The 14,180-nt window shown below is 44.2% G+C and overlaps 1 protein-coding gene across 6 annotated transcripts in view; it reads right to left on the bottom strand.

The window, feature by feature from the left end:
- Positions 1-14,180, bottom strand: part of LOC109857467 (MAP/microtubule affinity-regulating kinase 3-like) — a 216,099-nt gene that overhangs the window by 55,173 nt on the left and 146,746 nt on the right. The window contains exons 1-2 of one of the 6 annotated variants that reach the window (XM_020433815.1): positions 13,311-13,373; positions 4,582-4,607 (exon numbers count right to left, since the gene is read on the bottom strand). The exons of 3 other annotated variants lie outside the window; for them this stretch is intronic. The gene's annotated coding sequence lies outside the window, so the exon portion shown is untranslated. Of the gene's footprint in view, positions 1-4,581; positions 4,608-7,478; positions 7,631-13,236; positions 13,379-14,180 lie in introns of those variants that run through there. 2 more of the 6 variants (XM_020433789.1, XM_020433806.1) reach the window with 2 other exon arrangements.

Here is a 14,180-nt window from a genome sequence, read left to right as displayed (position 1 = left end):
TTCTTCTTTTCTGAATTCCGCCTCTTCGCAGGTTCTTGTGAGATGTTCCCGGACATTCTCCGCAAGTCGATCAAATACCGACGAAAGAAACTACGTTTTTTGTTCGTGGCGTGCCGAAATCGGGTATTTTTTTTATGATACCGCGCGCATACAGCGCGAAGCCTTTCTTTTCGATTCGCGCGCGTCGTCGTTGCGATGGTGATTTTTTTTTTTTTTTTTTAATAAACGGAAACGTTCTTTTTTCTATGGCAAATTGAACGTGTTATTTTTTTTTTTTTTTTTTATTTATTTTCTCAAAGTTTTGATTTAACTCGGAATATTGTCTCTTTATCGGAAAAAATATTGCCGTTAGCGTGTGCGAGGAACATCATAGTAACCAAGTTCGTTGTGTACTGCGACAAACTTGTATGTAAAATATGAACTGTGTGTCCATCGCAAATAACGATTAATATTACTGATAGCACGCGCTGCATCTCATGTTTTATTGATCCAAGTATCGCGCGTGTTTTTAACACGCGCGAGCTCACGGGAACTAGGACGATTACTGAAGCGATCGCTTCATTAGAAGCGAGCGGGTGAACGCGGAGCTCGACACAGAGAGAGAGAGAGAGAGAGAAAGAGGGAGAAAGAGAGAGAGAGAGAACCGAGCATAAATCTCGACAATAACTCGTCTCGGAGGCACGTAGCTTCCTTCTGTTCGGCGTCGAACGGAGAAGAAGCCGAGAGAGAGAACGGCTTCTGCCGCGAAACCAGCCTGCAATCAGATAACAGGGAAGAAGGCAGAGAAACGAACGTTTCCCGGGGATATGGGTGGACTTTCGACACCCCGCGGTTCTTCGTTCCGAGCTGTCACACGTTTATGCACACGCTGCGGGAAAATAATTTACTTTCCGAAGACGACGTGTATATACCATCCGTAGCGCGGGATTCCGTGACTTTAAGCGCGATTACAAAAGTTTTGCCAATTATATTATTTATCAAATACATTACATCTGCACGGGAGTGATACATACGTTACAGGTCATTACAAAAGGTTGCCTTTGCGCTTGTGTTTCACATGTATCTCCTCAAGCCAGAAACTACGCAAAAATATAAATAATCGTTGCTCATGGGTCAATTCAAGATTTTTCGATAATTGATTTAAAAGTCATTCGCGCACCTCGGTGGCGACCTATTAAATTGACAATTTTACATCTCGTGCGACGCGTTGCAGAAGACGTAACATATCTCTCGCGATGCTAATAACAACAACAACAACAATAACAAAAATAATAATAATAATAATTTTCTACCAAATTGACGACAATATAAGCAACATAGCAGACAGAATGTTGAATAAATTTCAATCACGTTCTAAAAGATAAACATAAGAAGTTTCTTCGTCAGAATCAATGCGATATTATTTTACGCCTCGCATTAAGAACAAAAGAAATTTCCCGCGCAATCCTCCCCCTCCGAGCACACATTCACGTACGTATTTTCCGAGCGGACAGCTAATCTCGCGTTACCGCGCGCGATTATCGATTTCAAGCGTTTTCTCGCGCGCTGCTTACGCTACTTAACATTCTACATATTTACGCGGTTTACCGCGCGCGATCTTAAAGAGATAGCTCGCGGCGTAATAAATTGATTTATCTATCCATCTATCTGCGTAACGGATCGCGTTGTACGCGCGCGCTCACCTTTTGCATTATGTATGTGCGCGAGCGCGTATTATATTTCGGTGTTGGTACGTACGGGCGCGAGTAAAGTTACCGCCGGCCGCGTGTGCTCTTTGCCAACGCGGCGGGTCTCCTCCTCTCGCCATTGTATGCTAAGGTTCTTCGCGACGCGTGGTCTTGTCGCTACCGGTGGCGGTACGATGTTACCGTGAAGGAGAACACGGGCGTTCGCCTTGTACCGAGTGTGTGCACGTCAAACGTCTCTGTTCCTTTGATTTGCGGAGAGAAAATCGCCGCGAACCTAATCGGCGTCTCGCTCGAGAGAATTAACGGCGCATTGTCGCACTTTTATTCATTTCGAGACGAAAACGTTTCGACAAAACTATCAAGATGTTATATTTTTGAACAATTCTAATCCCGTGATATCGAGATTGATCCGAATGGTGATGCGCGTGTGTCATCGCGAACACACATTCTCGATTTCTCGCCGTCAACAAATAGCAAATGAGAAAACACATATAAGGTGTATGAACTTTAGTTCTCTGAAGATTGAGAACCGTTTGTTGCAGCGCAGATCTCTCTACGGAATCTCAGAATTCGGGAAAGAGGAAGGAGGAGGAGAAGAGGACCCGTTCTCTCCGGTCCAAATGTATTCGGTTATCGAGCGTTGTTCCACTTCGATAAGGGTGGATCTGAAAGGGCTGACAAGGGTTGTGACGAATGCGCGCGGCGCCACGCTGCTCCCGGGGAATTTGCTTTAAAGGGCAATTTTATTCATCTCTAAGCAAAGAAGGATAGTCGAAGGAGGTCGTAGGAGGTCTCGCATGCTCAAGAACGAATCCCTCGAGGCTACCTAATGCGATGTTGCCTCGAGATAAGCGTGCGTCTTAAAGGCGTATCTTGCGAGAGAGAGAGAGAGAGAGAGAGAGAGAGAGAGAGATGGGTCCTCTTTGCGTTTAACTGTCAGTGAGGGTGGGTCAGGATGACCGACGTGTCGCGCCGGTGATCTATCGGTGTTAGTCCACGAAGCTGATTGGCATCGTCGAGAATCAACACGTCCCTCTGACAGAGATCTTTAGACGATAGTCCGGTTTATGGTCATTCAAGAAGTATTGTTGGATAATTTAATTTCCTGTGAGAAATAAAATGCCGAAGTTTTTTTGTATTTTTTTTTTTTTTAATGCGAGTATTTCGAGCACAAAAAAGAACACGCGTTGAGTAATATTAACTGTGTAATAACTCCTTACTCCAATTGATGCAAAAGAATCGTGCCGGTCGGAGTCTCATCTTTGCCGACGCCTTCTTGACATTTGGTTCACGTCGAGAGAAAGGCGCGACGCGACGCGAAACACGAAAACGAAGGGCAGCAGCAGCGCGGTCTGAACTGGAATCCCGACTCCGATTGCGAGCAGCCGTATGATTTATAAGGTTACCGCGAGTAAATCAACCGCGCGCGAGCTCGCTTTGATATTTCGCTATCCGCAAATCGAGAGCCCGCGCGCGCGCGCGCGCGCGTTGTTATTGCCGAGGGATGTAATTCGCCATGGTTCGCGGCGTCGCGGTTCACTCGAGCATGGTATGAGTTATAAATCCGTGAGTGGATTTTGAAACGAAGAAGACGCGGCGAATCCTCGATCGACCGTAGAAAAGACACGAAGTAGGTATATCCGTTTCAGGCGCCGCGATACGGATCAGTGAACGTCCGTGAAAACTTCTAGCTAATGCGGTTATCATTGCAACACTCGCGAGTTAAACACAAGTAGGAGAATCGATCTTGACCTTCGAGGCTAGCTCTCACGCTCGATCTAGCCGCGACGATTCGATTGCCGATACAATTTTGCGATTCAAAAAAAAAAAAAAAAAAAACTCATCAGAGAAGCGTTTCGATATCAAATCGAAACGTGTGAAATAAAGTTTCAAGTGTCAAAACAATTTCGCGACTGCGAAATGTTTTCGCGATAATCAAATATCAAATCGAGGAAGGTTCTTGAACACTTTTCGAATTTCTCACGCGCGCTTCATTGTGAATCGATTCGAACTTCGACGCGCCGCGCAACGAGAAAAGGCTATTATTGAGCGATCGTTGTCTGATTTACATCAATCGAACGTTCGGGGCGAACGGATAGATACGCAACGATACAGAGTCTATGTGTATCGGCGCACGATGTACCGTTTCGAAGTCCATTTATCATAGTTAGGAGGCGGTTAACGAGTGACAGATTGGATCGGTGTGGCTATTATTCAACGATCGTTCATACATATAGCGATTTATCTCGCGGGACTTCGAGACTCGTCGCGCCGAAGACGTGAAGACGCGCCCGTGTAAAGACCGTGTCGTTCGAAATCGCTTCGTGTACTCGCCACAAAAAAAAAAAAAAAAAAAAAAAAACGCCTCGACACGAGTCGTCGCGTACATACACCGCAAATCTGTCCCTCAAATCGTGATCGACACTTGACAAATTTTTTTCCCCGTCGATTATTTATCGACCGTGTTGCGACATGTCGCGGGAACCGGTCATCGGTTACAACACCGAGCGCCCGGCCCGGTCTCGAGAATCTCGTTACACCCGCGGGAGAAAACGCGCGAGAGAGATATACGCGGCGTGATAAATGCTTCTATCTATAAGGAAACATCGTGGCGAACTTAGCGACGGGAGAGGGGGGGGGGGGGAATTTTTTGTGTTACGTGACGTGTGTGGATGGTAACGTACATAAAAATTCATAGAAGCTTATATTGCTCGTAATGGATTTTCATGAATAACATAGTCGAAGTGTGATTGCACTCCTGAGATTGTAATGTGTGAATCACATTGTGTGTGCGAGTTTGATTAGAGGGACGTTAGCCGGAGAATATGATAAGTTAGTATGAATTTATTATAGAATTTTTTATCAATAGAGGGCGGCGCGCTAAATCACATACCTTCTCCTGAGGTCAATATATCTCCCCTAGAATCACAAGTGTCACTTTTCTGACGCGGAAGATAAATTCAATGCGGAGCTTAATCTAGCGCGCGCGATGTGACCGTGGATTTTTATTATATACCTTTCTCTCGATGACGTCGGACGCGCGAATTCCGAGTCCATCGACGAAGACCACCCTCGAAATCACGTCGACCTTCCGCCCCAGTGCCGATACAATGACGAGGTCACGTGCATTAGCATTCCCCTCGAGGGCCGCCACGTGGCACTGTCGGTGAGCACACGTGTCGCGTCAACCGACACATCTTTCGTTCCTCCATGGGAAACTCGCTTCGTGCCGAAGTACGGCATCGTTAAGGTCATTAGGCGCGTTCTTCATTTTCTTATTACCGCGCGCTCTCGTGCCTCTCGCTCACGTCCGCCCTCGCGATTATTTCCCGCGGAATATAACGTAGGTGCGAACGATGGATGCAAAACTACTTATTTCTCAATTAGCCGGACGATTAATCAAGACCGCGGGTTCTCGACTTAGATGAAGGGACGATCGTGTAGCTCGTTTTAACGAAGATTAAAGGGGTGGCCGAGGGTCGCCTTCACGGACACGTCGATCCCTATGCGGTCTGCTCCGACGTTTTTCAAACTCGAAGGAACATGGCGCACGTGTCAGAGAACATACGAGATACGTTGTCAGTGGACTCTTGCTCGACAAAAAAAAAAAAATTGTGCGAGAACACAACATTTGTAATAATAACGTTCAGAAAAGCTAGTATGTTTCTCACATTTGTACAAAAAAAAAAAGAAAAGAAAAAAACAGTTTCTAATTTTTGATCCAAAAATTGTATTAGAAAAAAAGTGTAATAATTATCAGTTTGTTGAAATTCTCATTAAAACTGCTCGACATTGCCAATAATAACGTATTCGTTTGTCGCTTAGTAATTATTTGCGCATTATCGAGAATCGTATCGACTCATTGATTTCCCGGCAATGTCGGGGAACCTTAATCGATTCTTCTCGAATCAGAAGCGGGGGATGAGCTCGGTTATAAATGAGATATTATTGTATTTATTCGGGATATTTTTTCTCGACAATATATATGTATTTTCTTCTCCAGACAAATTTTTACCGTTGTAATAAAACAGATCTTATTTCCTTTCGCTTCTTAATTAATCAGTAACCACAATTAAAAGCTAGGGAAATAAAGAATGTAATTTATTCTACTTCAAAGTTTCGCTAGAAGAGAATCATTAGAATAAATTCTACTAAAATAAATGAATACGTAAAATTTATTACAGCAACGCATATTTTCCGCTATAAAATTGTAATTAACTCCTTCCGAAATCAACCGGGGGTCATTAAAAGCCACGTTATTTTCGACCGAAAATAGGGGAAGCTTGTCGTTTAGAGGTTTCCTGTTGTTTAGATTTTAACCAAGATGGCCTACTACTATTTCATTATTCAGCCAGCCCCGATGTAGTCCGGTGTGTGTACGTAGTGGAGAAAAAAAAACAGTTCTACTCGAACTGCGACACATTGCCACCAGGATTTATCTACCGGAAAGAAAAAAAAACTTGTCCCCTAATAGATTTAGTGCGCTGCGCGGTCCTCCAGGTTTTTCCCCCGTGTATATTTGTCGATACTTCCCCTCTTCTCCTTCCTCTCTCTTCTCACAATGTTGATGTTTGCGGATTCGTATGCATTGTGTCCCCTACACCTCCGGAAACGCGGGGGGGTTCGCGTACAGGTTTATCACGAAGACGGAGTGGTACACATAACGCACGGCGAGAAGAGGAGGGGAGAGAGTGTATCATCGTAATAAGGGAACAGCTGACAGTGGCACATACTACGCAGCTAAAAGCAATTATGAAGCTGCCATCTCTCGCCTGTTTCATACATACACACACATACACGCGCACACATATTCTTTCTCTCTCTCTCTCTCTCTCTCTCTCTCTCTCTCTCTCTTTCTCTTTTCCCTTCCCTTTTCAGCGCTTCTCCTTCTTCGTTCGGCCCTTGCCCCCTTTCACCGTTCCACAGTTCTGAGCTCGCCCCCGTATGTTTCTCGCTTGCTGACTAATATCCATCTTGGTTGCCTGCTCCACGTTTATGTGCCACTCACACGCACGTGCGTGCGTGATTCGTAACGCGCCGGTCAACAAGGTGCTAATAATGCATTCCTCGACACGTGGTACGACGCGTTCTTTGTAACACTCGTTTGCGTGGAATGAGCCAACACATTGATACACGAAAATAATGACGCGCCCGGAGTGTTTCCGAAATTCGCGCGACTCGTGAGCAATAAATCTGCGCGTCTGTTGAAAAAAAATCTCGTTTGTCTCAACTTGAATTTATTGCGCAAAATCGTTCTCTCTTAATGTAAAACTTTATTTTTTCAACAAATGTCACACGAGTAACTCGCGAAAATTAATACAAATGTGTAAATCACATTCAGAAATACGAGCGCGTGCACTCAGCGTTCAATAAAATACGACGACAAAGAATATGATTAATTCGAGAATATATTAGGAAATAATTAACGACGGGAACGAGAGAGACACGAAAACGAATTTGCATGTGTGCGATTATGTAAGAAGTAATCGCTGCCGAAATTACTCTAACAGTATATCTGATGTATGTTCAATGCCCAGGGGAAACTCATTATACAAACAACTCTCTTTAATGTTAATTACAATAAATCATAAGCTCGGTCTTTTATATGTAGTTAGTAGATCGTACTTCCTTTACTTCGTCGTCGTCGTTCTTTTGACTATGAGGTCTGTAAACTTTTAGATTTAGTGAAGTATAATACCTGAAGGTGTTATGATAATTAAGGAAGAGGTAAAAAAGAAGAGAAGTTCTCCACTGGAAACAGTTAAACGACCTTCTCAAAGGACAACTGACCGAAGTAGCGAATAGCGCCGTGGCGCTGAGAAAAAGAAACGGAGAGACGTGCTCGTTTCTCCCGATCGCTTCTCAAGTGGCCACTTCTCGGCAACTCGGCGAGATTCGACTCACGGAACTCTCTGGAGACTGTGCACGCGCATCGTGCAACAACGCCGCGCGGGTCGAGACTCGCGTTCCAAAAACAACTCTCCCGCTTGTGACGCACGCACGGGTCGCTTAGTAGGTTCTCTCTTCTACGAGAGAGTCGCGTCTCGAGACCGACCACTTGCTGGCCAGATGACAGGGACTCATGTGTCTCTTCTCTGACGCATGGTTCTCGTCTTCGTGGGCGCGCTGTGGGCGAGAGAAAGAGAGAAAGAGAACAGAGAAGAAAGAGAAGGGTGAAATCGAGGGGGCGGAAGACCACGTGGTCTGCGTTGTGTTTCGAGAGAGATCTCTCTCGCTCTCCCCTTTCCGCTGAATCCCCGCGCTTATATGACGACGTTCTTCTTTCTGCATTTTCGCTTCTACTTTTTTTCGCCGACCTTACGTGGTTTGTCCCATTACCGCGATGAGCCGACGATGAAAATTACGTCGTCGTCGTCGTTGTCGTCGTCGTCGTCGTCGTCGTCGTTGTGCAGCCGTACAGCACGTCACGTAAACTCATAACCGAGCGCTACTCAGGCTTGCTGGATGTATGTGTGCGCGCGCGCGTGTGTGCATACGTGTACATAAACGTGCTCGTTTTGCTCGTCTCGCGAAGCTAAATGCGCCACCGCCTCGAAAACGCTGCGACGTCACGGGCATTGACATCGTACGCGTCATTATAGAAGAGAACCTCTTCGAGAACAGCGAGGAACGTATTGCGGATAATTAAATCAGCTTTTTTTGCCGTCGTCAGTCATACTCTTAATAAAGTACCAACAGCGCTGTCAGATATTTATTATTCAAACGGTAAAATCAGCTTTTTTTTCGCAGTATTTTAATTTTAACGAAATTCTCGACATCTAATTTACCCCTCTTTTATAATAAATCGCTGGAGGGAATATAGAACCACAGAGAGAAAGAGAAAGAGAGAGAGAGAGAGAGAAAAAAAAAACGGGATTGCCGTACCGGAGAACACGAGTGATGGAATGTGGGCTAGATTTTTCTCCAGATGCCGAGCATGTGCGCAAGTTTCTGAGACTGGTGCGTTGCCGCGCATCGAAATTGGCGAGCGGACGAAATCATATCTCGGTTGACGAATCCCCGACGGGCCTGTCAGTTTCAGGCCTTTTGCTTGATATTTTTTTTTTTTTTTTTTATTCTCTTTCTCTTCGTTCCGTATCCCTTATGTTAGCTCGTTTCTGCTGCGGGATCGGCCGATGCATTGAAACTCAAGACCCTTGAGATGGCCATTCAAGGCATCTTTCTTCTTCTCCTCTTTCTCTCTTCTCTCTCTCTCTCTCTCTCTCTTTTTTCTCTGTATGTGTGCCCGGTTCTTCGGGCTCTATATAAAAAGGATCGAGAACCGAAAGAAAAGGCAGTCCTTTCGATGTAGGATGCCATTCAAGTTATTCATTCGGATCTCGCGCTCGTGGGGGAGGACCAAGCACCGCCGACCGGTTGAACGAATGTCGAGGTAAACCGGCTACAAGAAGCGCAGAAAATCACATCTCGTCATGAAACACGTAAAAACGTCATTGTCGAGAGAGTCGAAAACGAACACGGTCCACACGTTTTCTCTCAAAGGATTCTCCAAAATATTTCTGGTTTACATCCTGGTTAAAAGGCGCGCAACTCTCTACCTGCACATTCTTCTTTCCGATCTGACAGAAAGACGTTAATTCGAGAAGCTGAGTGAGAGAAATGTGTTGTAATGCCACAAAAATCTTTGCCGGCTTTCGAGAAGGAAGTTTCTTTCAACTAAAAAACAGAAAAAAAAATTATTTTGCTTCACAACAGATTGATTTACGAACTGAAACCACACACGCACACACACACACACAAAAACATATGTGATAATAAAAACACAGTCATCATCATTACTATACAACTGACCGTTTTACGAGCTCGATCGTTTAACTTCACACGATTATATGTTTTCTACTTGCCGTCATAAATTCGCTCTCACTGCGCTTCTTATCGCGCAATCATTGCAAAGTCTTTAGCTCGACCGTTTCGAAATCATAAGAGAGAAAGAGAGACGCGCGAGCGCCTCGTTAATTTTCGCACGTGCTTTTATAAGTGTGTATTTATTACACCGTTCCGCGTAGTTCAAGAGCTGTGAATCGCGCGCAATTATTTGATAACAATAACAGAGAATAAAGTCAAAGAATTCTACAAATCCTGCGAAAAAAGCGTGTGTAAATAATCACAATCAGATTTTCTCGATATTGATTGTTGCCGCTTTTATTTCGACGCTGATTGGACGTGTTTCTAGGATGTGTTTCTCGAGATTCATGTCGTACATATCAAGACGCAACGAAGTCGCGCTCGAACGACGCGAGGCACTCCGCGTCTCTTATGAGGTACGCGAAATTCATGCGATTGAGAAATGAGAAGATTTTCATGGAGCAATATCTCAAAAACAACTGAATCGATCACTTTCGTTTTAGTCTCAATCGCTACAGAACAAAACACTAAAAAACAAAAATATTCTTGCGTTTTTTAAAGTCACGTGACAGAGAAAAGAGTAAAAACATCACGTGACTAAATATATATATTACACATATACTACGCTAAGGTCACTGACCTTGGTCACGTGATTACGGTGAGGTCACTGACCTTGGTTACGTGACTGCGGTGAGGTCACTGACCTTGGGCACGTGATTACGATATATATATATATATATATATATTGTGCTAGTCATTCAAAAACCGTAACGATGTTAAACAAAGACGCAGGCACAAAGAAAACAACAAACATTCCGTTCACTCGGTTTAGAAATTCCGAACCAACCTTTATCGCGACTAGTTTCGAAGTCTTCTTCGAAAGATTAACGGATCCGACAGTCGAAGATAATCGTTACGCGCGAATGATTAAGATGATTATATTAATGACCGGGCCGCTAATTAGATACAATTAGAAGGTCTGTCGCGCGGGCAATTGAAGACTCGGGGTCAGACGGTCGATGCGTCGAGAAAGAATCGTTCAAACTTAATGCTGCGTAATAGTATCCTCTCGAGGAAAGAGCTCTGTGGATTCCCAAATGGTTGAGCGCGCCCCTTCGTCGGTCGACAGGGCGAGAGATCGATCGTCTAAGTTTAAACGAGATGAAGCCAAGTTTACCACTACTCTTTGTACGCGCATTTAATATGCTTCTTCGACTCTCTTGCTCTTTTAGATTCTCGGTCCTAGTTTGTTTAGGTTGGAGCGTACTGCTGTGTGTATCGAACGGAAGATATAAAGTCGACAGAGTTTAGTTCTGTGCTTTTTAGTTCTCTGTACGCGGCGTTTCTCTACATACAATTAGCTTTAAAAAAATATTATACGCGATAAAAAAATATATATGTTACCGCGTAATATATTTGAAAACATAATAAAATTAAAAAAAAAAAAAATACGTACACACGTATATTTTATTGTGTGTAATATTTTTTTACCAATTATTATACAAATAAAATAACTACTTATATGTATAAAACGCGCATTCAGAGCTACAATACAATATAACACATTCAACGCTTGCGTATATCTTTGCGCGGCAGAAAGAGAAATCCACGCTCGCGCTATTTCATTGCGTTTAACGACCGTATTGTGAGCGGGATGCGAGGAGAAAGACATTAGATGGACAGGAAAGATAATCGGAACCGATAGTCGAGGTCTCTTTCATCGCGCGCACACCTCTCGAGAACGCAGCACCACGCACCGTTGATTGTGCGCGCACAATGCAATGTGCGTGCCGATTAAAACGTATGCGAGAGAGAAAGAAAGAGAAAGAAAAAAAAAAAAGAGATCGACGGGTCGCTCGTTCGTTTTGTCGTCCCGGCGTTCGATTCTCGAGTGACGAATCTTCAAGTGCGCAGCGAAACGAGCGCACGGCGATTAAGCACGATCTCGCGTCGATCTCGAATCCCTAACGACGATTACCGACGCTGCTTGCGCCGCTTTATCTATCTGTGCCGTTGATCATCAATCGACGATGGGAATATCGACGATGTGTAGTTCCGAACAATGCGCGCGATTTACGACTTCTCGAAACTCGCGCTTGCCCCCTCGCGCCTCCGGTTCTTGATAGCGCGGCATCAAGTAGTCGGGTATAAGTGCTGTTAGCGAATTTACGGAGCGCGCGATGGGACTAAGTGTCGATTTGGCCGCGTTCCACGTGGCGCGCGCTCAGATATTTTCAGATATCCGTAATTGGCGTTGAGAACTTGACGATCGCGGAAATTACCATCGCTTCTGTTTACGATTCCGAAAACGATTTTGCGCGAACGCATTTGTATAAATATATTCGGAGCAACGCGCACACGTACAAACCCCAATACCACTCCGTAGAATCGTCTCCGTAAGAAGAATTCTGCTCCTGGTCCGCGCGCGCGCGCGCGTTCGTTAAAAAGAAAAATTCCACCACCGCCCACGAGGCTCGTTTAATACCGAGGGTATAGAAAAGACGGAGGCATTCTCGAGTGCCGGCAGCATGTGTTTCGTGCCGTTTTTCAGCGGCTGAACATACGGCTTCTTTCGTCCGCAAGACGACACTAAACCAAAACCGATGACCCGCGCGAGATTCCGGGTTACGAAAACACACACGGGCGCGCGATACACACGGAACCGGGAAAACACAGCCAAGTCGTGTCTCGCTGGCGCCTTCGCGCGTTCCACGGCTGAACGGCTGAAAAGAAATATGCTGGCTTGCCTGGCTGACGGCTGATTAATTTATCTTATTGCGTGTTTAACGCGAACGCCTTTAGCGTCCATGTGTCGCCTGTGTGTTGCGTACGTGTCGAGTGAAAAGGCGAATTTATACTCTTTAACGATCGTCCGAAATGAGTTCATCAGTTTCGTGTAATATTTACGTTCTCACGAGGCGTATCGCGCGTTTCGAGTGTACTGTATTTTTTTCAGACATAAATTATATAGCCGAAATATTTTATCAAAAGGCAAATAAATACATATATATATATATATATATATGTATATATAGGATGAAATAAACATGGTTAATTTTATCTTTAATGTGATGTGTGTGCGATATCTATATATAACTCATTCGAAATGAGTTTATCAGTTTTGTGTAACATTTACGTTTTCACGAAACATATCGCGCGCGTTCGAATATATTATAATTTAAGACGTATATTTAAAAACTGAAATATTTAATGAAAAAGTAAATAAATATATACGGGATGAAATAAATGTATGTAATTTTATCCTCGATATGGGACGTGTCTGCATAAATGTTTTTTTATATTCTTTGCCATAAATCTTGCGTAAAAGTTTTAGCTTGAATTTTGGTTTTATTTCAAAAAGATGCGACTTCCACCGCTTTGGCAATTTTTTGTATTTTTGTTTTTATACTGCTTTGGAAAAGCAGCGAAATTCGTCGAGCGACTTTTCGTTTGTTCTTTCTTGTAGAAAATATATTCGTAACTTTTTCGGCTTGCGATATTGTACAAAATAAAACATTTTCTCGCTCGCTCGAAGAACTTTGTTTTAAAATAAGGTTGATAACGTGTGACGAGTGAGCGCAGCGCACCAAGAGCGGACGAGATTCCGAATTCGGCTCGCGCGTGAAATCCTCTCTATTTATAACGAGCTCGCGAAGAGGCTATGCGTCAAATCCTCTCTTACCCCCTGCGGAGAAACCACTGGCTCAGTCGTCAGTGACAAAGGCGACCCGCGCGAACGACCGGGTTCAGAAGTACCTAAACATGCGTGTATGCGCGTACTTCCCCGGCGTTGCAGAAGCCGCACCTGCACGCGCGTCAACTAACGACGCGAGCCGGCCGCGTTCCACTTGCGAAACTGCGCAGTGGCCGTTGTTCGTTAGTAGTCGTCGTCGTCGTCGTCGTTGTCGTCGTTGTCTTTTTCATCTTCTTCTCTTCGTCGTCGTGGTCGTCTTCTTCTCTTCGTGCGAAGGCTTCGGTGCGCAAAAGAGAACGCGTGACACACTGGGAAACTCTGAAGTGCCCTGCCTCGCCCCGCGCACCCCTAAACGCTCGTCTTCGAGAAAGAGCCGCGTATTCTTCGAGAGGGATATATCTCCCGCTCGGTATTAGAATTAGATAAATATAACTTCGCGCGGCGCGCGCGCGCGTTTGTGTGTGCGGAATACGCGGCGGACTGCGCGGGAAACCGTGTATTGCGTGTTACGCGCGAATACGATGCAGTTGCGAACTGTCGGGGCCTGGCTTTTAGTATATCAACAACTTTGATGAGTTATCTTTCAGTCTTTTATTAACCCACATCGTTCTTATATATACACATAGCGTACTTCCCAGCATCTAAAGATATTCCAGTTTTTAATTTAACGCACACGCAAGTGCGTTTTTTGTTTATTAAATAATTGGTTTCCATAAATTTATAATTTCGTTAAATATGACAATTAAACCAAAATTTATTGCACCAATAATACGATTCTGTAAAGTCGTCGTTTTTTTGTAGCTACAATATATGGTAATTATGCAGTTATACGGACTATTTTCCGATCTCAACAATTTTGACATATGTTATTAAGGTCACCTCCCTGAATAATAATATGAAAGTTTTATCCGTCGCTCATTGTTTATAAAAAA

This window comes from Pseudomyrmex gracilis, unplaced genomic scaffold (genome assembly GCF_002006095.1).
Source record: "Pseudomyrmex gracilis isolate BER0280 unplaced genomic scaffold, ASM200609v1 scaffold_5, whole genome shotgun sequence".
Taxonomy (NCBI): Eukaryota; Metazoa; Arthropoda; class Insecta; order Hymenoptera; family Formicidae; genus Pseudomyrmex; species Pseudomyrmex gracilis.
This window is presented reverse-complemented; position numbering and strand designations above follow the sequence as displayed.